Raw genomic sequence first — 22,883 nt, 5'->3', positions numbered from 1 at the left:
CCCCTTCCCCTCCCATTCCTCTAGAAGGATGTTCCCCTATCCATCCATCCCCCTCTTACTGCCCCCCCATGGCATTCCCTTTCATTGGGGATCCAACCTTGGCAGGACCAAGGGCTTTTCCTTCCATTGGTGCCCAAAGTGGCCGTCTTCTGATACATATGCAGTTGGAGCCATGGGTCAGTCCATGGGTAGTGTTTTAGTCCCTGAAAGCTCTGGTTGGTTGGCATTGCTGTTCTTTCTTACATTCCTCTTAGAAAAGACTCCTGCTTTATTTCCACAAGATGGTTGTGTGTAGTTTGTTTTCTTTGGGAGGGGGGTTTGTTTTTGTTTTGTTTTGTTCTGATTTGGTTTGGTTTTTTCTTTATTTTGCTCTGTTTTTTGTTTGTTTGCTTATTTGTTTTTGTTTTGTTCTGTTTTTTGGCTGCTTTTCATATGAATGTAGGTATACATACTTGACAAATGCTGATGTATTTTAAGATTAGCCTTATATTTGTTCTAATTTTGACAATTTATTCTTTAGTATTCTGTTTTTGGAGAGTTCATATATTTCAGGTGTATTGATATTTGTCTGCAGGTTATCATGGGACTTTCTGCATATTTTTAATAACTAGTTAGGCAAAAGAGTTGTAATTGATCAGAGACAAGAAGCAAAGAAAGAAAGAAAGAAAGAAAGAAAGAAAGAAAGAAAGAAAGAAATTTATTGTGCCTCATGAGACAAATGACCAACGTGTTTTGTAATTACAATAGAATCCATTTTTGTTCCCTTGTGCATCCCAAGACATTTGGTATTTTGAAAAAAAAAGTGATAAAATTAAGCCAGAACGTTAGGTACCATAAGAATTTGTTGAGGAATTAAAAGTAATTGACCTTTGATAGCCTGTGTGTGTGTGTGTGTGTGTGTGTGTGTGTGTGTGTGTGTGTGTGTTCGTGTATGTGTGTGTTCTTAAGCAAGATTTCTTCTAATGGACTATAGATCAACTTTCAAAAATAAATTACAAAATTATATCTGTCCCATGGAAATTTTCTTAAATTAATCTGTTTATATCAAAATTCTCCCTCATCTCCAACTGAGCAGTAACTGGAATGAATTATAGCATGGAGTCTTCCCAACTGCAGCTTAAGTCATTTACAACTTATTTGGCATAGCACCTGCTGCTCATTTATATTTTAGGAAAGAAAACATACATTTTAACCATAAGGGTGCAAAGAATTTTTATACCCAAGGAAAAACTCAAATGTGCCAGAGTTTTGGAAGCTTAGTTTTCAGAAGGTCAGCTTCATTTTCTTCTGACTCCTCATAGAAATGGTAGGGTGGAAATCACAGGGATAGAGCTCCTAGCCATCATTAGCCCTTGCCATAGTAGAAGCTTTAGTGGAGTCCCACTGTGTCCCTACACCAAGCTTCTGATAAGAGCTGTAGACTTCATGTTAGCAGCAAGCAAAACATGAGCTTAACAAAAGACAGAAACTCAAATTTCAAGTATTTTCTTAGTTCTTAAGGGAATTTAAACTCTCCTAATTTTTGATAGTGCCCTTTTAGTTTTTGAAATGAGAAGCCTTGACCTAATTTTCACTTAATGTTTTTGATATTTAAATACTTTATGAAATATTTTTTCCCTTTTCAAGATGAGAGTTAGAAAATAATTGGAAATGATGTTGCATGTCAGTGGTTAAAAGAGAAGTAATAGTATGATCCATACCATACATGCCTTAGGAAGGGCTTTTATGCATAAGTATGTGAAAACTGGCATACCAGTTCAATGTCATAGCTGGTGATTATGTGGCTATTTCAATTTAAACTATGTCCAAGTTATCATTTATTTGCACTGGTATCCTAGACATATTTCACTGGCTATAAGTTCCTATATATGAAGTATCAGATCTAGAAGCTGTTATAATCAGAGGTACTTCATTTAACAGTGGCTTGATGCTTTCCTAATGGAAAAGTATGCATCCTTAAGAGAAAATCATTTGTAAGATTTGTTTTAAGCCTCTCACATTATATTTTTAATAAAATACATGTGTTACCATTGTCGATTTTTTTCCTGACAACATTTGTTTTGTATAGAAGTATATGCATTTAAAGTTTGTGGTGCTTTTTACTACATAATGTGACATTTACATACCATTTCTGACATTGAATTTCTACAAAACTATTTGGTACAGTTGGTTGTTCACATTTATCCACATTGATGTGCCTTCTTTATACTTGCAAAGTCCTGATTTCCTTTTGTATTTCCCTCAAATTAATTTGTTTATAAATGTTTCACTTATGTCTCATCTCTTCTGAAGACATCTCAAAATAAGATTCATATTATCACTCCATGATAACATTTATCTTATTATTTCATTGTTCATGGATCCATCATTTTCTCAACTAAAATCAGATCAGGAATATTGTGATTCTTAAAGATCACTAAATGCTCGAATTACCCTAGATGCACAGAACACATGAAACTCAAGGATGACCAAAATGTGGATGCTTCACTCCTTTAAAAGGGGAACAAGAATACCCTTGGGAGGGGATAGGGAGGCAAAGTTTAGAACAGAGGCTGAAGGAATGCCCATTCAGAGCCTGCCCCACATATGGCCCATACATATACAGCCACCAAACTAGATAAGATGGATGAAGCAAAGAAGTGCAGGCTGACAGAAACCGGATGTAGATCTCTCCTGAGAGACACATCAAGAATATAAAAAATACATAGGCAAATGCCAGCAGGAAACCACTAAACTGAGAATGGGACCCCCGTTGAAGGAATCAGAGAAAGGACTGAAAGAGCTGAAGGGGCTCGAGACCCCATATGAACAACAATTCCAACCAACCAGAGTTTCCAGGGACTAAGCCACTACCCAAAGACCATACATGGACTGACCCTGGGCTCCAACTGCATAGGTAGCAGTAAATAGCCTAGTAAGGGCACCAGTGGAAGGGAAAGCTCTTGGTCCTGCCAAGGCTGGACCCCCAGCAAACGGGATTCTTGGGGGGAGGGGGAAATGGAGGGAGGATTGGGAGGGGAACACACATATAGAATGGGAGAGGTAGGGGTTAGGGGGATGTTGGCATGGAAACCAGGAAATGGAATAACATTTGAAATGTAAATAAGAAATACCCAATTTAATAAAGATGGGAAAAAAAGAAAAAAGAAGAATGAAGAAAAGCCAGGGACATCACTGACAACATTTAATGAAGTGGCTTTCACAAGCTGGAAAAAATATATAAATATATACATATTTTATACATATATACATATATACATATATATGTGTGTGCAAATATATAAATATATGTATACATATATGTGTATTATGTATATTTTTGCATACATATATGATTGTGCAAGAGAGCATGGTCAGATGTGAAATCATATAAATACAAATAACATTGTACCTCTTATTTTTGTAGATTATAACAACAATTAAAGAAAGGGAGGCAATGAATTTGAGATATAGCAATGGGTATTAGAGAAATGAAAGGGGAAATGCAAAATGATATTATTACACTTTAATTTCAAAAAAATTAATAAGTCATAAAAGTAACACCACAGTTCAATAGCATTGATGAAGATATATGTAAATGTCCTTGCTCCCACATCAAAAAACTATATGCAGCGTGTACAGAAAAACAATTATGTTGTGACCCATTGAGTATGATTTCAGGAATATAATGTCTGGTGTAACATAAATTCTTTGTAAACATAATTTTGAAAAATACAATTGAGGTCAAGAATTAGATGACCACCCAAGGGGAAAAAAATCACTAAAAGTGACTAGTGAGATAAATCTTTATGCTGACGATTACATCCTGATATTCTTGTAACATACACTCTTCTTTAATGTTCTTGTTTTTATATATCATAGTGATATATTTCAGCTAATCGTTATTTGTCTCACACAAAGTAAAATAGCCATTTATTTATGTTATTTCATTTCTTTTAATGAGGGATAACACTCAAATCAAGTTGTGAACATAAGTCTGCAGAAATTGGTCTTCACTTCAAGAGCTCATCCAGTTGACCTAAAGCTGTTTCTAAAAGGCCAAAGTTCATACTGAGTTCATTCTCTGTTCATTTCCTTGCAAAGGTCTTGTTAGTTGAACTCAACAGTAAATCAGAGGAAAACAAATTATGCTATTGATTCAGTTTGTGTAATCACTTAGCTCTTCTAGCAAAAACAGAGACTTATAAAGACAGTAGATAGAGAGAATTGTAGCTAAAATCTTCAGATATAACCAGAGCAATATGTTTGTCTCATATTTTCCAGTAGCTTACTGTCACATAACAATGAAACACTAATTTTTTATTACGTCTGACATGGGCTGTTATTCAGACTCATAGAATAGAGAAGTAAGACTAACACAATTTTTGAGGCTGAGTCATGAAATGCAATAAAACTTTGACCTAACACACATTTTCTAGATACTGGAATTAGTAACTCAGCCCTCAGGCAAAACACAGAAACCAAACTTTCAGAGATAGTAAGCTCCTGACATAACCTTTAACTCAGCATCTGGATGTCTACATGATATATTTTTTCTATTGGATATTTCTTATTTACATTGCAAATGTTATCCTCTTTATTGGTTTCCCACCCATAAACCCCCTAACCCATCCCTCTCTCCCTCCTTCTATGAGGGTATTTCCCCACCCAACTACCTACCCCTCCCTACCTCCCTGCCCTGACATTCCCATACACTGGGGTAGGGGTGAGGGGTCCAGCCTTGGCAGGATAAATTGCTTCTCCTCCCATTGGTGCCGAAGAAGGCCATCCTCTCCTACATATGCAGGTGGAACCGTGGTTCTCTCCATGTGTACTCTTTGGGTAGGGGTTTAGACACTGTTGCCTCTGGTTTTTTGGTATTGTTGTTCTTATGGGTTGCAAGCTCCTTTAGCTCATTCATTCTCTAAATCCTCCAATGTGGACCCTATTCTGAGTTCAATCGTTTGCTGCTAGTATTCACCTCTGTATTTGTCACATTCTGGCTGAGCTTCTCAGGAGACAACTATATCAGGCTCCTGTTAGCATGCACTTTTTGGCTTCATCAATATTGTCTAGGTTTGCTGGCTGTAAACATATGGGCTGGATCCCCAGGTGGGGCAGGCTTTCATAGGGCAATCCTTCAGTCTTTGTCTCCATATCTCCTCCTATGAATATTTTTGTTCCTCCTTGTAAGAAAGAATGAAGCATCCACACTTCAGTCATCCTTCTTCTAGAGCTTCATAAGGTCTGTAGATAATATCTTGGGTAATTTGAGTTTTAGGGCTAATGTCCACCCATCAGTGAGTACATAAGATGTGTGTTATTTTGTGTTTGAGTTACCTCACTCAGGATGATATTTTCTAGTTCCATCCATTTGTCTCTAAGTTTCATGAAGTCATTGATTTTAATAGCTGAGTAATATTCCACTGTCTAAATAAAATTACATTTTCTGTATCCATTCCTCTATTGAGAGACATCTTGGTTCTTTCCAGAGTCTGGCTGTTGTAAATAAGGCTGCTATGAACATAGAGGAGAATGTGCCCTTGTTATATGTTGGAACATATTTTGGGTATATGCCCAGAAGTGGGATAGCTAGTTCCCCAGGTAGTACTATGTCCAATTTTCCAACCTCTAGACTGATTTCCAGAGTGGTTGTACCAGCTTGCAATCCCACCACCAATGAAGGAGTGTTTCTTTTTCTCAACTTTCTTGCCAGCATCTATTGTCACCTGATTTTTTGTTTTTTGCCTCTCTGTCTGGCAAGAGGTTGAATTTCAGGGGTGTTTTTATTTCCATTTCCCTGATGACTAAGAATGTCGAACATTTCTTTTAGGTATTTTTCAGCCACTTGATATTCCTCAGCTGAGAATTCTTTTTTTTTTTTTTTTAGCTCTGTACATCATTTTTTAATAGGGATATTTGATTCTTTGAGTCTAACTTCTTGATATGTGTGTGTGTGTGTGTGTGTGTGTGTGTGTTTGTGTGTGTGTGTGTGTTGAATATTAGCCCTCTATCGGATCTAGGATAGCTAAAGACCTGTTACCAATTTATTGTTTGCCATTTTGTCCTGAAAACAGTGCCCTTTGCCTTCCAGAAGCTTTGTAATTTTCTGAAGTCTCATTTGTTGATTCTTGATCTTAGAGCATAATCCATTGGTATTCAGTTTAGGAAAATTTCCCCAATGCCCATGTGTTTGAGGCTCTCATGCACTTTTTCTTCTATTAGTTGGAGTGAATCTGGTTTTATGTGGAGGTCCTTGATCTACTTGAATTTGAGCTTTGTACAGGGCAATAAGAATAGATTGATTTGCATTCTTTTACATGCTAACTGCCAGCAACATTTGTTGAAAATGCAGTCTTTTTTCCCACTGGACGGTTTTAGCTCCTTTCTCAAAGTTCAAGTGTCCATAAGTATGTGGATTCATTTCTGGGAGTTCAATTCTATTTCATTTTTCTACCTGCCATACCATACAGTTTTTATCACTATTGCTCTGTAATATAGCTTGAGGTCAGAGACTGTGATTTTCCCAGAAGTTCTTTTATTGTTGAGGGTATTTTCACTATCCTGGGTTTTTTTATTCCAAATGAATTTGCAATTTGTTCTTTCTAAGTCTATGAAGAATTGAATTGGAATTTTGATGGGATTGCACTGAATCTGTAAATTGCTTTTGGCAAGATGGCCATTTTTACAATATTAATCCTGCCCATCCATGAGCATGAGAGTTCTTTCCATCTCCTGTGATCTTCTTCAATTTCATTCTTCAGAGACTTGAAATTCTTGTCAAGCAGATCTTTCACTTCCTTTGTTAGTGTCACACTGGTATATTTTTTATTATTTGTGACTATTGTGAAGGGTGCTGTTTCCCTAATTTTTTTCTCTTCCTGTTTATCCTTTGAGTAGAGGAGGGCTACTCATTTGTTTGAGTTAATTCAGCCACTTTGCTGAAGTTGTTTATCAAACTTAGTAGTTCTCTGGTGGAATTTTTGGGGGTCACTTATATTATCATGTCATCTGAAGTAGTGATATTTTGACTTCTTATGTTCCAATTTGTATCCCTTTGACCTCCTTTCATTGTCTGATTATTCTGGCTAGGACTTCAAGTACTATATTTTATAATTAAGGAGAGAGTGAACAGCCTTGTCTCATCCCTAATTTTAGTGTGATTGCTTCAAGTTTCTCTCCATTTAGTTCGATGTTGGCTACTGTTTTGTTGTATATTGCTTTTACTATGTTTAGGCATGGGCCTTGAACTCCTGATCTTTCCAAGACTTTTAATGTGAAGAATTATTGAATTTTGTCAAATGCTTTCTCAGCATCTAATGACATGTTTATGTGGTTTGTTTTTTGTTTTCTTTGAGTTTTTTAATATAGTAGATTATATGAATGGATTTCCATATATTGAACCTTCCCTGCATCCCTGGCATGAAGCTTACTTGACCATTATGGATGGTCATTTTAACTTGTTCGTGGATTCAGTTTGTGAGAATTTTATTTGTTATTTTTGCTTCAGTAATCATAAGGGAAATAGGTCTGAAGTTTTCTTTGTTGGGTCTTTGTGTGGTTTAGGTATAAGCATAGAAAGTATTAGGTAGTGTTCCTTTTGTTTCTAGTTTGTGGAATAATTTGGACAGTATTGGTATGAGGTCTTCTATGAAGGGCTAATAGAATTCTCCACTAAAACCCACTATCTGGTCCTGAGCTTTTTTGTTTGGGAGACTTTTAACAACTGCATCTATTTCTTTAGGGGTTATAGGACTGTTTAGATGCTTTATCTGAATCTGATGTAATTTTGATACCTGGAATCTATCTAGAAAATTGTCCATTTCATCAAGATTTTCCATGTTTTTTGAAAATAGGTTTTTTTGTAATAAGATCTATAATTTTTTTAATTTCTTCAGCTTTTGATTTTATGTCTCCCTTTTCATTTCTGATTTTGTTAATTTGGATACTCTTTCTGTGCCCTCTGTTTAGTCTGGCTAAAGGTTTATCTATCTTGTTGATTTTCTCAAACAACCACCTCCTGCTTTTTTTGATTCTTTATATAGTTCTTATTGTTTCTATCTGGTTGCCTGAGTTTATTATTTCCTGCTCTCTACTCCTCTTGTGTGTATTTGCTTCATTTTGTTCTAGAACTTTTAGGTGTGCTGTCAAGCTGCTAGTGTATGCTCTCTCCAGTTTCTTTTTAGAGGCACTCAGAGTTATGATTTTTCCTATTAGCACTGCTTTCCTTGTATCCCATAAGTTTGGGTATGTTGTGCCTTCATTGCATGTTTATGGGCATCTCTTTCTTCAGGTTAGGGAAGTTTTCTTTTATAATTTTGTTGAAGATATTTATTGGCTTTTTAAGTTGAAAATCTACTTTCTCTTCTATACCTATTATTGTTAGATTTGATCTTCTCATTATGTCCAGCATTTCCTTGTTTTGGGTTAGGAGCTTTTTGTGTTTAAAATTTTTTTGATGGTTATATCAATGGTATCTTCTGCCCTGAAAATTCTCTCTTCTATCTCTTGTATTCCGTTGGTGATGCTTGTATCTATGTCTCCTGATTTCTTTCCTAAGTTTCCTATCTCCAGGTTTGTCTCCTTTTGTGATTTCTTTATCTTTTCTCTCTCCATTTTTAGGTCCTGGATTGTTTTATTCAATTCAGTCACCTTTTTTGGTGGCGTTTTCTGTAATTCTTTAAGGGATTTTTGTGTTTCCTCTTTAAGGGCTTCTATTTGTTTATCTGTGTTTTCCCGTTTTTCTCTAAGGAAGTTATTTATGTCCTTCTTAAAGTACTCTATCATCATCATGAGATGTGATTTCAAATTCAACTCTTACTTTTCTGGTGTATTGCGATATCCAATACTTGCTTTTGGTGGGAGAACTGGTCTCTGGTGATGCCAAGTATTCTTGGTTTCTGTTGCTTAGGTTCCTGTGCTTACCTCTTGCCATCAGGTTGTCTCTGGTTTCAACTGGTCTTGCTGTCTCTGACAGTGGCTTGACCCTCCTGTAAGCCTGTGTGTTAGCACTTCTGGAGACCAGCTTTCTCCCCGTGGTATCTGGGCAGAGAGAGCTGTGTCACAGTGTCAGCTCCAGGCTCAGGTGGAAACTGAAAGAATCCTCTCCCAGACTGCTCCTAGGTTCCTGTGTCCAGTGGGCTCCAGGCAGGTTTCTCTTGGGCCAGGAATGTGAGCAGAAGTTGTGGTCTTCCCTGTGCTTTCAGGACTGTCTGAACTTCTGAAATCCTGCTCTCTCCCTAGGGCATCTGGGTACAGAGATCTGTTGGACCCTGTTAGCTCTGTGTGCAGGTGTGAACGAGAAGTAACCTGTTCCGGACTTCTCCTGGGTTCCTGTGTCCTGGGGAATCTAGAAAGGTCCCTTGGACCAGAAGTGGTGATCTTACCTCTGCTCTTAGGTTAGTCAGAGCTCATTGAGACTTTCAGATCTGGACACAGGAAGAGATGGAAGGATCCTGTCCCTGACTGGTCCTAGGTTCCTGTGTCCAGAGGGCTCTAGGCTGGTTCCTCATGTGTCAGGAATGTGAGCAGAAGTGACGGTCTCCCCTGAGCTCTCAGGATTGTCAGTACTTCTGAGAGTCTAGCTCTCTTTCCCTCAGGATCTGGCACAATATTGTCTTAAGACAGCTGATATTAGCTTTTCTTGATAGACCCATTAAGTTTCAGAGCACAGTGAGGTAATTATTGTTTTTACTTTTTGAACCAGAATATAGTTTGATAACCAATAAATGAAAGCCCAACTCAAGGAACAAGCATAAAAATATACAGTAAGACTAACAATGTGATCTTGTCCTTCAAATCTTTCTTTAACTGTATTGCATCAATGATCTAGTAGTAGTAGTAGTAGTAGTAGTAGTAGTAGTAGTAGTAGTAGTAGCAGCAGCAGCAGCAGCAGCAGCAGCAGCAGCAATAGTAAGAGTAGCAGTAGCAGCAGCAGCAGCAGCAGCAGCAGCAGCAATAGTAAGAGTAGCAGTAGCAGCAGCAGCAGCAGCAGCAGCAGCAGCAGCAGCAGCAGCAGCAGTAGTAAAATATCTTAGAAACAACTTAGTGGGCAAAGAGGTGTGTATTGCCTCATGGTTTCAGTTTTAGGGCAGCATGGTGGGAAAGTCCTGATAGAAGAGGCATAACGTAGATGGTGACTGTGGAAACTTAAAGAAGTTAAACTCTCACCACGGTAGGCAGGAAGCAGAGAACTGAACTAGAAGCAGAGAAGAACTATAACACCCAAATAAGTATTCACAATTCACCTACCTTCGTCAGCCATGATCCCTGCTAAATATTCTACAACATTTAAATATAGTGTCAACATCAGTGAACATGTGGATGATACTTTAGGTTCAAATCATAATGTGGTGTCAATATTTAGGATACTAACTCAAATCAATACTGTATATGAGAATTTTTTTCCTTTTTTATAATGCCCTGAACTAACCTACCATGATACTTATGGTATTATATTTTAATTACTGATGTGGGTTTTTTCCTATACACTAGACACCATGATTCATGAGGGTAAATACTCTGAATCATTTCAGTTCTAGTGCACAGTATGAAGTGTAAACAGAATACATATTGTGTATAGGATAAATATATGAATGCCCATCTTCAATTTTTTGACCCAAGCTATGACCATCTGAGTAGAAAAAATATCCCAAATGAAAAAACAATTCCATAACATTGACCTGTAGGTAAGCCTGAGTTATTTTCGTGATTGGGTGATGGGTGTGGAAATGTTTAGCAGTCTGTAAGCAAAACCATTCCAGGGCAGGTGATTCTGGTATGTACAGAAAAGCAAAATGAGCAAGTCAATAAGCAATATCCCTCTATTGCCTCTGCTTCAGTTTGTGCCTCTGGTTCCTGTCTGGAGTTCCCTTCCCGTCTTTGCTCTGAGATGTCATATGACTTGGGTATTGTAAAATGAAATAAACTCCTTTCTTCCCAAGTTGCTTTTGGACATGCTGTTTCACCACAGCAATAGACTCTGATGAAAACAACCTATTTGGAGCTCCCCATCACAAGTTTTATCTTTCTAAGAACTTTTATATGTTGTCATTCATAGCTCTAGGATAGCATATTAAAAAGCAGTTGTGAAAATCACCACAGCATAAGTTTGAACAGTTTCCACTATAATACACCAGCCCTTCAGCACATGTGGTGGGCCATTACTTTAATGTTTGCAGAAACCAATAAAATGATTATGCTGTGATAAAAATGATTTAGAAAAAGTGGATTTTTATGAAAATAAGCAAAGGGAAGTTTTAAAATATTGTTCTCAAGGACTGATATGGTGGTTAAAAATGAGTAGTGGAAACAGGGCTTTCACAAACATATATCTGAATAGGAATGTTGCAAAAGAATCAAGAATGGATTACTAGAGTCAGAATTCAGTTTGAATCCTCAGATAGTACAAATTACCAGGTAAGTCACTCCCAGTGTCTCCCTTTACAATGAGTGGAATGGTAGCCTTGTAAAGAGCAATTGATGGAATAAACATTCTTTAAACATACATAATATGTGATATATGGATATGTTTAACACATAGTTGCCATGTTAATTTCCTGCCTCCCCCAAAAAATCTGAGATTAATTACTATAGCCTCTACTATACAATAGCAAAGCTAGTAAACTGAGAGGACAAGTGAGAGAAGTGATCATCTTTTTACCATCCCATGTCTCAGTGTTACACCTACTGATCTATAGAACCTAGCTAATGCTTGCTGACCTCAAATCTAGGAGCTAGGATATAGTATATTCTTGTGCACCAACATATTAACAGACAAGAAAATATTCTTTAATGTCCTGCAAAAAGTGACAGATATGTTAAAATGAAAAACCCTTTAGTTGACCTTATTATGGGCACTCTTTTATTCACTAACACAGAACTGAAGAGTCAGGGGAAAGTAAAGAAAGGGAAGGAATGGTAACACAAAGGGAGGAGAAAGCCGAAGGAATTTAATACTTTTGCAAAGCCACAGGAAAAACTTATTTTATGTTTATTTAAGAATAATGACGCCATAAATGTTCTACCCTGTTAGATCCTTCATGTCTTTCTACAGAGTGTAGAACAAAATGACAAATAGACAAGATCAGAAATGAATGTCCCCATGATATGTCATAGTTAAAACATCAAGTATACAAAACAAGAAAATGTACTGAAAGCTACAGGAGGGAAAAACAAGACACAAATCACATATAATAGAAAAGTCATCACAGCAACAGCTGATTTCTCAATGGAAATTTTGAAAGTAAGAAAAGCCTGGAGTAATACATACAAGTCCAAAATACTATGACAGCCAGTGTAGACCAATATATACTGCGTATTATCCAAAGAAATATTTTCAGGTTACAAACAGCTTTAAAATTATATATGTAGCAAACCAACATAGAGAAAATACAGGAAGCAATATTTCAATCTGAATAGGGAAATGTGCATATGCAAGATATGGTTGGAAAAACTATAAAGCAGTACTTAAAACAGAAAGGTACCACTAAAACCACAAACAACACCAAATATCAACAATGTGGTGACTATGATTAACACAATGCATATCATAATAACTTTAAATATCAGTGGCAAGAATTCATTAATCAAAAGGCACAGGCATCAAGAAACAAAATTCATTTATCTGTTGTCTACAAGAAGCATATTGTACAAGATATGGACCATGTTAGAATAAAAGGGTAGATAGAAGTAATCAAATCAAACAAGGAACCAAACCAAGCAGGTATCAATATCTTAATATCTAATATCTGACAAAATAGACCCGAAAGTAAAGCTAATTAAAATAAACAAATAGGGATAATTCATTATAATCAAAAGAACAGTTAACTAAGAAAATATTAGAACCCTTAACATATGTGCATCCAACTTTGGTGAACATAATTTAATATAAAACAAACACTATTGTACTTAAAAACACATATTATAATTAACATATTAACAGTAGATTATTTTAATAGCTATCTCACTTTCTCCAACAGGTAGGTCATCTGGAACAAAATAAAAAGAGAAATCTTAGCATTAAATGACATGATTCAATAATTGGCCCTAGCAGTTATCTACAGAATATTATATCAGAGCAGAAAAGAATGCATACTTTACTCCGCAAAAGTTTTTTTTGAAATAGACCACATTGTATGTCTATTTTAGGACATAACACAAATCTTTAAAAGTTCAAAGAGATTTAAATAATTATATATTCTGTCCATGTCACAAAATGATTTAAAACTTACCACAAAAAAGAGTTCCTTGAAAAATACATAAAGTCATGGATATTTAACAGCTTACTACTAAATAATAAATAACTCAAATAAGAAATCAAGAAAGCTAGATAAATGTGCTGTAACTAATTGAAAATGATAACGCAATAGAACAAAATATTTATAAGACATTGAAAATAGTCGTATAAGGGAACTTATAGTTCTCAGTGTTTACAGAAAAAGACAGGAATGAATACAAATTAATGATTTAATGATATAACTCAAAAACTCCAGAATAAACAAATACAATGCAAAACCTTTGGTAGATAAAACAAACAAAGCAGACCAGAAATTAATGAAATAGTAACAATGAAAAGTAATCAAAGAATTAACGGGTCTAACAGCTGGTTCTGTGAGAGGACAAACAGGATTGAAAGATCTTTGCTCAGCTAAATAAAGAAGAGGTCCTAAATTAACAATTCACACACACACACACACACACACACACACACACAAACACACACACACAGGAAAGGGAATCTTTCAAGACATAGTAAAAGTATATCTAGAAGAAATTCTGTTAATTCTCATCATGTACATTAAAAAATCTGAAGGGCCACAAATAAATGACTTGATGATCTAATTAAAGGTTTCAAACAAAAACAAACCAACAAAACCAAAACCCAGTAGAGCAGTAGAAGCAGCAATCACATCAGAAATTAGTCAAACAGCTTAAAGGAAAGCAATGAAAGGAATCAACAAATCTAATACCTGATTTATTTGAGAAAATAAGCAAATTAGAATGAACATTTTCCTAATTAACCGAAAGAAAGAAATGGATGAATGAAATTAAATATAAATAAGAAAAATATGATAGATATAAAATGTGAAATATCACAAGTAAATATGTTTGAAGCATATATTCTATTAAGTTAGAAAAATCTAAAAGAAATGGACAAATTTCTAGATTCATCCAAAACCACAAAGTTAAATATAGATACTAAAAACAATGTTAACAGACTCACAACAAAGGAGTTTGAAGTGGTAAATCTAATACTTCCAGGTAAAACAATCCTAGACTTGGAAGGAGTCATAGAAGACCAGACTTTCAAGATGTAAAACTAGTATTTCATAAATTATTTGAAAAAATAGAAACAGAAGGAGTTCAAATCTTCAGTAGAAAAAGCACCATGAAAGAGATTTTCCTTTCTGTATCTCTACCACATTTCACACTATCAGCTTCTGGGCCCAAAGTAGCTGTTCTTTCTACTTGAACATGCCAAGAAAATCAGTTGGGGCTAGATTGGGAGGTAACCACACAGCTACCAATCTTTTTCTGGCAATGGTGAAGAAAGTTGAACTTCACAATACAGAGACCCCTAAAGATTACCTTAACCAGATTGTATTCAACATCATAAAACATTTTATTCTATGCATTTTTGTACAAGTCACGCAATCTCTGGCTTAAAGGTTCAAAGTCATTGTGGAAAAGGAAAAGCCCATTAATTTCCCTGTCAATCTTCCATCCCATTTCAGTGCTAAGTTACTAATACCTACAGTAAGTTTCTATGGTAACACCAATCAAGAAGATTATGCATAGAACAAATGAGAATGTTCTCAAGAAGAGAGCTTACTCTATCAAAACTTGTCAAAGAGAAGGGAGCATAGAAACTATCTAATTAATTCAAATACATGAAGATACTAAATGTTCTCACCATCCTTAAATAGGGAGAATTGCTCCTTTTAAACGGATAGAGTAAGTGCCAAGGAAATATTCTAAAAAGATCATTCAGCTTCATTCTGATTACATTTAATGAAAGCAGAAGCAAGAGAGTGTCTCAGACTCAGAATATAGTATATGTAACTTACTCAAAGAATTGTAAAAGGTCCATTGTGACTGGAACAGAAAATATTAGGGAATAAGGCAGGAGATTGACTTTGGAAGTGCAGAGGATCCGCATAATCCTTTTTGTTCTAGAGCAGTCCTGTTAGCAAGTTTGCTTCATGTTCGTCTCTAATGATTTGTATTGTAGCCATTCCTAAAGGAAAAATTCCAGACATACAGAGAAACATATACAATAGGATTGAATGGTGTGATTCATGCATTACCTCGATTCCTTGTTGATTTCAATACAAGCTAGGTTTCAGACACATTGCTATAGGGTTATCTCATTTGATGTCAAGATAAGTACCATTATTACAGTCACCTTATAGAACATGAAATTAAGGCAAAATCAGAACTTTTTACGTGCTCAAAATCACACTGCTTGTAAATTATAAAGCCAAGATAATGTAGGTATTTCCAATTTTACCTTCTATGCTTTCATCTAGTTGATTGGATAAATTTGTCTCATAGCGAGGCAGCATCTGGAAAATTTATAAAAAGTAAGTGTGTTTTGATAGTGAAAGAAGTTGATTTTGAAAAGTTATTCAAAGAGAAAACTGTTACCCTCAAAGGGTATTGTGGACTTGGAGTATATGATTTGCCTACCAAAATGATGTAAAGCCCTGAAATTCCAGTATATTTTGGAAACTACTCTGCAAAAATTCAGGAGATGTGATATTAATTAAGGCTTGTCCTCCTGAAAGAAAACTTTTCTTAGCTATATTCATGAAACTTTGAGAAGCAAAGTTACACTAAACTTTTTGTTGATTTGTTTTCTAAAAAGGACTTCTGAATGTCCCTTTTAGAAAGTTATAGAACAGTTTAAAAATGAACTGACATCAGTACATGTTGTATTTTTTTAAAGAATTTATTAAATAATATTATGTATGGAATATAGTATAGAATTATAACCAATATTTTTTAAATTTATGACTTTACATTGGCGCAATTAGTGCAATTTTATGATTAGCTTTTAATAAATATCTCTCAGAGGGATGCGTTATCTGAGGCAAGGATATTTATTTATTTGTGTGTTTGTTTATACTGGGGAATATCTTCATTGTTCCTTTAGGACAATTTTCATACACTCGTGCCAACCTAAGCTAAGAAAAATCCTCTTTTCTCTCTAGATAGGTTTGGAAGCTGAGAATTTTGATGAAATTTAGTAATGCCTTCAATATTTTATTACTCTGTGTTCTCAAACATGGATGAATTTGGCTCAGGACACTTAATTTAAGTCTAGAGCCCATAATCTGCTTTTCCTAAAGCATAAAGTCTTTTTTTCTATCTTTATTAACTTGAGTATTTCTTATTTACATTTCAACTGTTATTCCCCTTCCCAGTTTCCTGGCCAACATCCCCCTAATCCCTCCCTTTTCCCTTTTCTATGGGTGTTCCCCTCCCCATACTCCGCCCATTACCAATCTCCCTTCAACAATCACATTCACTGGGGGTTCAGTATTGGCAAGACCAAGGGCTTCTCTTTCCACTGGTGCTCTTACTAGGCTATTCATGAGGTTGGAGCCCAGGGTAAGTCCATGTATAGTCATCAGGTAGTGGCTTAGTCCCTGGAAGCTCTGGTTGGTTGAGATTGTTGTTCATATGGGGTCTCGAGCCCCTTCAAGCTTTTACAGTCCTTTCTCTGATTCCTTCAATGGGGTTCCCGTTCTCAGTTCAGTGGTTTGATGCTGGCATTCGCCTATGTATTTGCTGTATTCTGGCTGTGTCTCTCAGGAGAGATCTACATCCGGTTCTTGATGGCTTGCAACTTCTTTGCTTCATCCATCGTATCTAATTGGGTGGCTATATATGTATGGGCCACATGTGGGGCAGGCTTTGAATGAGTGTTCCTTCTGCCTCTGTTCTAAACTTTGCCTCCCTATGCCCTGCCAAAGGTATTCTTGTTCCCCTTTTAAGGAAGGAGTGAAGCATTCACATTTTGGTCATCCTTCTTGAGTTTCATGTGTTCTGTGCATCTAGGGTAATTCAAGCATTTGGGCTAATAGCCACTTATCAATGAGTGCATACCATGTGTGTTTTTCTGTGATTGGGTTACCTCACTCAGGATGATATTTTGCAGTTCCCTCCATTTGCGTATGAATTTCATAAAGTCATTGTTTTTGATAGCTGAGTAATATTCCATTGTGTAGATGTACCACATTTTCTGTATCCATTCCTCTGTTGAAGGGCATCTGGGTTCTTTCCAGCTTCTGGCTATTAAAGAAAGGCTGCTAGGAAGATAATGGAGCAAGTGTCTTTCTTATATGTTGGGGCATCTTTTGGGTATATACCCAAGAGAGGTATATCTGGATCCTCAGGTAGTTCAATGTCCAATTTTCTGAGGAACCTCCAGACTGATTTCCAGAATGGCTGTACCAGTTTGCAATCCCACCAACAATGGAGGAGTGTTCCTCTTTCTCCACATCCTCACCAGCATTTGCTGTCACTGGAGTTTTTGATTTTAGGCATTCTCACTGGTGTGAGGTGAAATCTCAGGGTTGTTTTGATTTGCATTTCCCTTATGACTAAAGATGTTGAACATTTCTTTAGGTGTTTCTCAGCCATTCGGCATTCCTCAGCTGTGAATTCTTTGTTCAGCTCTGAACCCAATTTTTTAATAGGGATATTTGTCTCCCTGCAATCTAACTCTTTGTAAGAACTCTAAGTTCTTTGTTTATTTTAGATGTAAGCCCTCTATCAGTTGTAGGATTGGTAAAGCTCCTTTCCCAATCTGTTGGTTGTCATTTTATCCTAACAACAGTGTCCTTTGCCTTACAGAAGCTTTGCAGTTTCATGATATCCCATTTGTTTATTCTTGATCTTAGAGCATAAGCCATTGGTGTTTTGTTCAGGAAATTTTCTCCAGTGCCAATTTGTTCGAGATGCCTTCCCATTTTTTCTTCTATTAGTTTGAGTGTATCTGGTTTGATGTGGAGGTCCTTGGTCCACTTTGACTTAAGCTTTGTACGGGGTGATAAGCATGGATCGATCTGCATTCTTCTACATGTTGACCTCCAGTTGAACCAGCACCATTTGCTGAAAATGGTATCTTTTTTCCATTGGATGGTTTTGGATCCTTTGTCAAAAATCAAGTGCCCATAGGTGTGTGGGTTCATTTCTGGGTCTTCAATTCTATTCCATTGGTCTATCTGTCTGTCTCTGTACCAATACCATGCAGTTTTTATCACTATTGCTCTGTAATACTGCTTGAGTTCAGGGATAGTGATTCTCCCTGAAGTCCTTTTTATTGTTGAGGATAGTTTTAGCTATCTTGGGTTTTTTCTTATTCCAGATAAATTTGGAAATTGTTCTGTCTAACTCTCTGAAGAATGTGATTGTTATTTTGATGGGGATTGCATTGAATCTGTAGATTGCTTTTGCTAATATGGCCATTTCTACTATATTAATCCTGCCAATCATGAGCATGGGAGATCTTTCCACCTTCTGAGGTCTTCATCATTTTCTCACTTCAGAGGCTTGAAGTTCTTATCATACAGAGGTATTTTATATTATTGGAGACTATTATGAAGGGTGTCGTTTCTTTAATTTCTTTCTTGGTTTGTTTCTCTTTTGTGTAGAGGAAGGCTACTGATTTATTTGAGTTAATTTTATACCCAGCCACTTTGCTGACGATGTTTTTCAGGTTTAGTAATTCTCTGGTGTAAATTTTGGGATCACTTAAATATAATATCATATCATCTGCAAATAGTGATATTTTGACATCTTCTCTTCCAATCTGTATCCCCTTTTGTTTTCTGATTGCTCTGGCTAGAACTTCAAGAACTATATTGAATAAGTAGGGAGAGAGTGGGCACCCTTGTCTAGTCCCTGATTATAGTGGGATTGCTTCAAGTTTCTCTCCATTGAGTTTAATGTTAGCTAGTGGTTTGCTGTATATAGCTTTTACTATGTTTAGGTATGGGCTTTGAATTCCTATTCTTTCCAGGACTTTTATCATGAAGGGGTGTTGAATTTTGTCAAATGCTTTCTCAGCATCTAATGAAATGATCATGTGGTTTTGTTCTTTCAGTTTGTTTATATAATTGATTACGTTGATGGTTTTCCATCCCTGCATGCCTGGGATCAAGCTTACTTGATCATGGTAGATGATTGTTTTGATGTGCTCTTGTATTCGGTTTGCCAGAATTTTATTGAGTATTTTTGCGTCGATATACATAAGGGAAATTGGTCTGAAATTCTCTTTCTTTGTTTGGTCTTTGGGTGGTTTAGGTATAAGAGTAATTGTGGCTTCATAGAAGGAATTTGGTAGCACTCCATCTCTTTCTATTTTGTGGAATAGTTTGGATAGTATTGGTATGAAAATTCTGTACTGAACCCATCTGGACCTGGGCTCTTTTTGGTCTGGAGATCTTTAATAACTGCTTCTATTTCTTTAGGAGTTGTGGGGTTGTTTAAATTGTTTATCTGTTCCTGATTTAACTTCAGTACCTGGTGTCTGGCTAGGAAATTGTCCATTTCCTGCATATTTTCAAGTTTTGTTGAATATAGGCTTTTGTAGTAGGGTCTGATGATTTTTTGAATTTCCTCTGATTCTGTAGTTATGTCTCTCTTTTCATTTCTGATTTCGTTAATTTAGACACACTCTCTGTGTCCTCTTGTTAGTCTGGCTAAGGGTTTATCTATCTTGTTGATTTTCTCAAAGAACCAACTTTTGGTTCTGTTGATTCTTTCTATGGTCCTTTTTGTTTCTACTTGGTTGATTTCGGCTCTGAGTTTGATTATTTCCTGCCTTCTACTCCTCCTGGGTATATTTGCTTCTTTTTGTTCTAGAGCTTTTAGGTGTGCTGTCAAGCTGCTGACATATGCTCTTTCCCGTTTCTTTCTGCAGGCACTCAGCGCTATGAGTTTTCCTCTTAGCACAGCTTTCATTGTGTCCCATAAGTTTGGGTATGTTGTACCTTCGTTTTCATTAAATTCTAAGAAGCCTTTAATTTCTTTATTTATTTCTTCCTTGACCAGGTTATCATTGAGTAGAGCATTGTTCATCTTTCATGTATGTGTGGGTGTTCTTCCCTTATTGTTATTGGAGACCAGCTTTAGCCCGTGGTGTTCTGATAGAACGCATGGGATTATTTCTATCTTTCTGTATCTGTTGAAGGCTGTTTTATGACCAATTACATGGTCAATTTTGGAGAAAGTATCATGAGGTGGTGAGAAGAATGTATATCTTTTTGTTTTAGGATAGAATGTTCTATAAATATCTGTTAAGCCCATTTGGTTCATGACTTCTCTTGCCTGTCTATGTCTCTGTTTAATTTCTGTTTCCATGATATGTCCGTTGATGAGAGTGGTTTGTTGAAATCTCCTACTATTATTGTGTGAGGTTCAATGTGTGCTTTGAGCTTTAGTAAGGTTTCTTTTATGTATGTAGGTGCCCTTGTATTTGGAGCATAGATATTTAGGATTGAGGGTTCATCTTGGTGGATTTGTCCTTTGATGAATATGAAGTGTCCTTCCTTATCTTTTTTGATGACTTTTAGTTGAAAATTGATTTTATTCAGTATTAGAATGGCTTGCTACTCCAGCTTGCTTCTTCAGACCATTTGCTTGAAAAGTTGTTTTCCAGCCTTTCACTCTGAGGTAGTGTCTGTCTTTGTCTCTGAGGTGTGTTTCCTGTAGGCAGCTAAATGCCAGGTCCTCAATGTCTTTATATCAGACTAAGGACTCCAGGTTACAGAGATGAGCAGAGTGAGGAGAAAATAGAAAATCTGACTTTTGGGATTAGCAACAACAAAGAATGAAAATGCAAATATTGCAAGATAAGAAAGATAATTCAGGGTTGGGGATTTGGCTCAGTGGTAGAGCTCTTGCCTAACAAGCACAAGGCCCTGGGTTCGGTCCCCAGCTCCGAAAAAAAAAAAAAAAAAAAAAGAAAGATAATTCACTGAGCTTTTATTACTTTAAAATTCTGTTTGCCATTTCTTTTACTTTTGTTGTTGTGTTTTCTCTTTTTAGACAAAAACTTTGATGGGGAAAGTGAGTTTCTTATAGAAGGTGAATATCTCATTAAAAAACAAATCTCTGTCTTCTAGCTTATTACTATTATTATTATTATTATTATTATTATTATTATTATTATTCAAGGAAATGTAAAAGAATGAATTGTCAACTGATTCTTGTGGGTTTTCTCTGTGATTGTTTTCCAAACACTTGAACTACTCCCATTGACAGAAACATTCAGTATTTATAGTTAGGCATGGAAAAATTTTTTAATGTCCAATAATTGTTTTTTTTAATGTCTCCAATTCAAAATAATGCTTACAAAGTTTATAAATGTGTTGAAATTTGAATGTTTATCTCTTCTAAATTTATCTTTATAAAAGATAAAGCTATAAATAAAAATAATTATCACATTTCAACTAGGAGATATGGAAGAACTTTCATTTGGTGGAACAAAGTAAAACTGATTCAATCTTTGAAGTAGGAAAACAGAAATCTATATAGATCCTTACCCCCAGGTAACCATGATGGATGTAGTGGTAAGAAAGATAATTTTAAAAAGTCAGGCAGTTCTTTATATCTTATATGCAAAAAAGTACTAAAATACTTTTATTACATGAGTACAGCAATACTCTTAGGATATTTGAGTTTTCATAAACCTCACTTTCACAGTCATGACAACTGAGGCTAAGATAGGTAAACTGATCTGTTCAAGTTCACAGATTAACATGTATAGTCCACTGGGTAAAGCTAAGAGAAACAAGACCAACAGAATATATACATATAGATATTTAGTATAAAGAATGGGTTCAGATGACTAAGGTGAGTGACAATTGTCAAGTTACAATTTGCAAGCTAGAGAAAAAGTGTCAATGTGTAACTCTAGTGCATCTGAAGGTCTGTGAACTTGAGGAGCTGATAAATCAAATGGTAGCCCAAAATTTTGAAAAGTACAGTGTTTTAGTTAAGGTATCCAGCAAAAAGAAAAATGCCCTCTTATTGAGCCAGGCCATGTCGGCAATTGACTAGATGAGATTCACCAACATAAAGAATGACAATTCATTTAATCTTGTCTGTTAATGCAAATGTTAATATAAATATCAACCCAAGTATATTAAATGCTAATTGGCTAAATCTTATAGACTTCTCAATTTGACACATAGTAATAACTATCAGAAAGTCTTCAGAGTAAACTCCATTCTGTGCTTAAAGTTTTCTCTCCTAGAGCTATCTTTGAAGCTGTTTTTATTGGTCTTTGCTCTACATGTCAGTAATAATTTATATATATATATAAATATTTATATATGCATATATAAATATATATATATATATATAATTTATATATGTGTGTGTGTCTGTGTGTATAAGATCACATATTATATATGTGAGACAATATACAATATATATATTCATGTAGAGAAACATTATATATATATATGTGTGTGTGTGTGTGTGTGTGTATGTGTGTATAAATCTGTGATGTTTCTCTAAAGGACTATTGCTCAAGGCACATAAGTTTTGTGTTGACATTATTTTTTAAGGCAAAATAAGGTTCAACTGTGTTATTTAACGTTTCTTTAATTTTGTTCCATTTTTTTCCCTAAAGGGCACTTTTTAAATGTCTACCACACATCTTTGACTGTTGTGCCTAAACTGAAAGAATAAATATCGGTGGCATTTAGTAGTTTGAAGCAGAGGATGCTCTTGATAGTACTCAGCCCCAGGCATCAATTTTCCAAGGTTCAGAAACTCTGCTATGGTGTATTGGTTCTTATGATACATCATGGCTTTTGTGAGATCTATGTGTACTATAAAGTGCACATAAAAATTTATACGTACAGTTTGTTTTTCTCTTTGGA

The sequence above is a fragment of the Rattus rattus genome, chromosome 1, assembly GCF_011064425.1.
Source record: "Rattus rattus isolate New Zealand chromosome 1, Rrattus_CSIRO_v1, whole genome shotgun sequence".
NCBI lineage: Eukaryota > Metazoa > Chordata > Mammalia > Rodentia > Muridae > Rattus > Rattus rattus.
Note: the sequence above shows the minus strand (reverse complement) of the source record.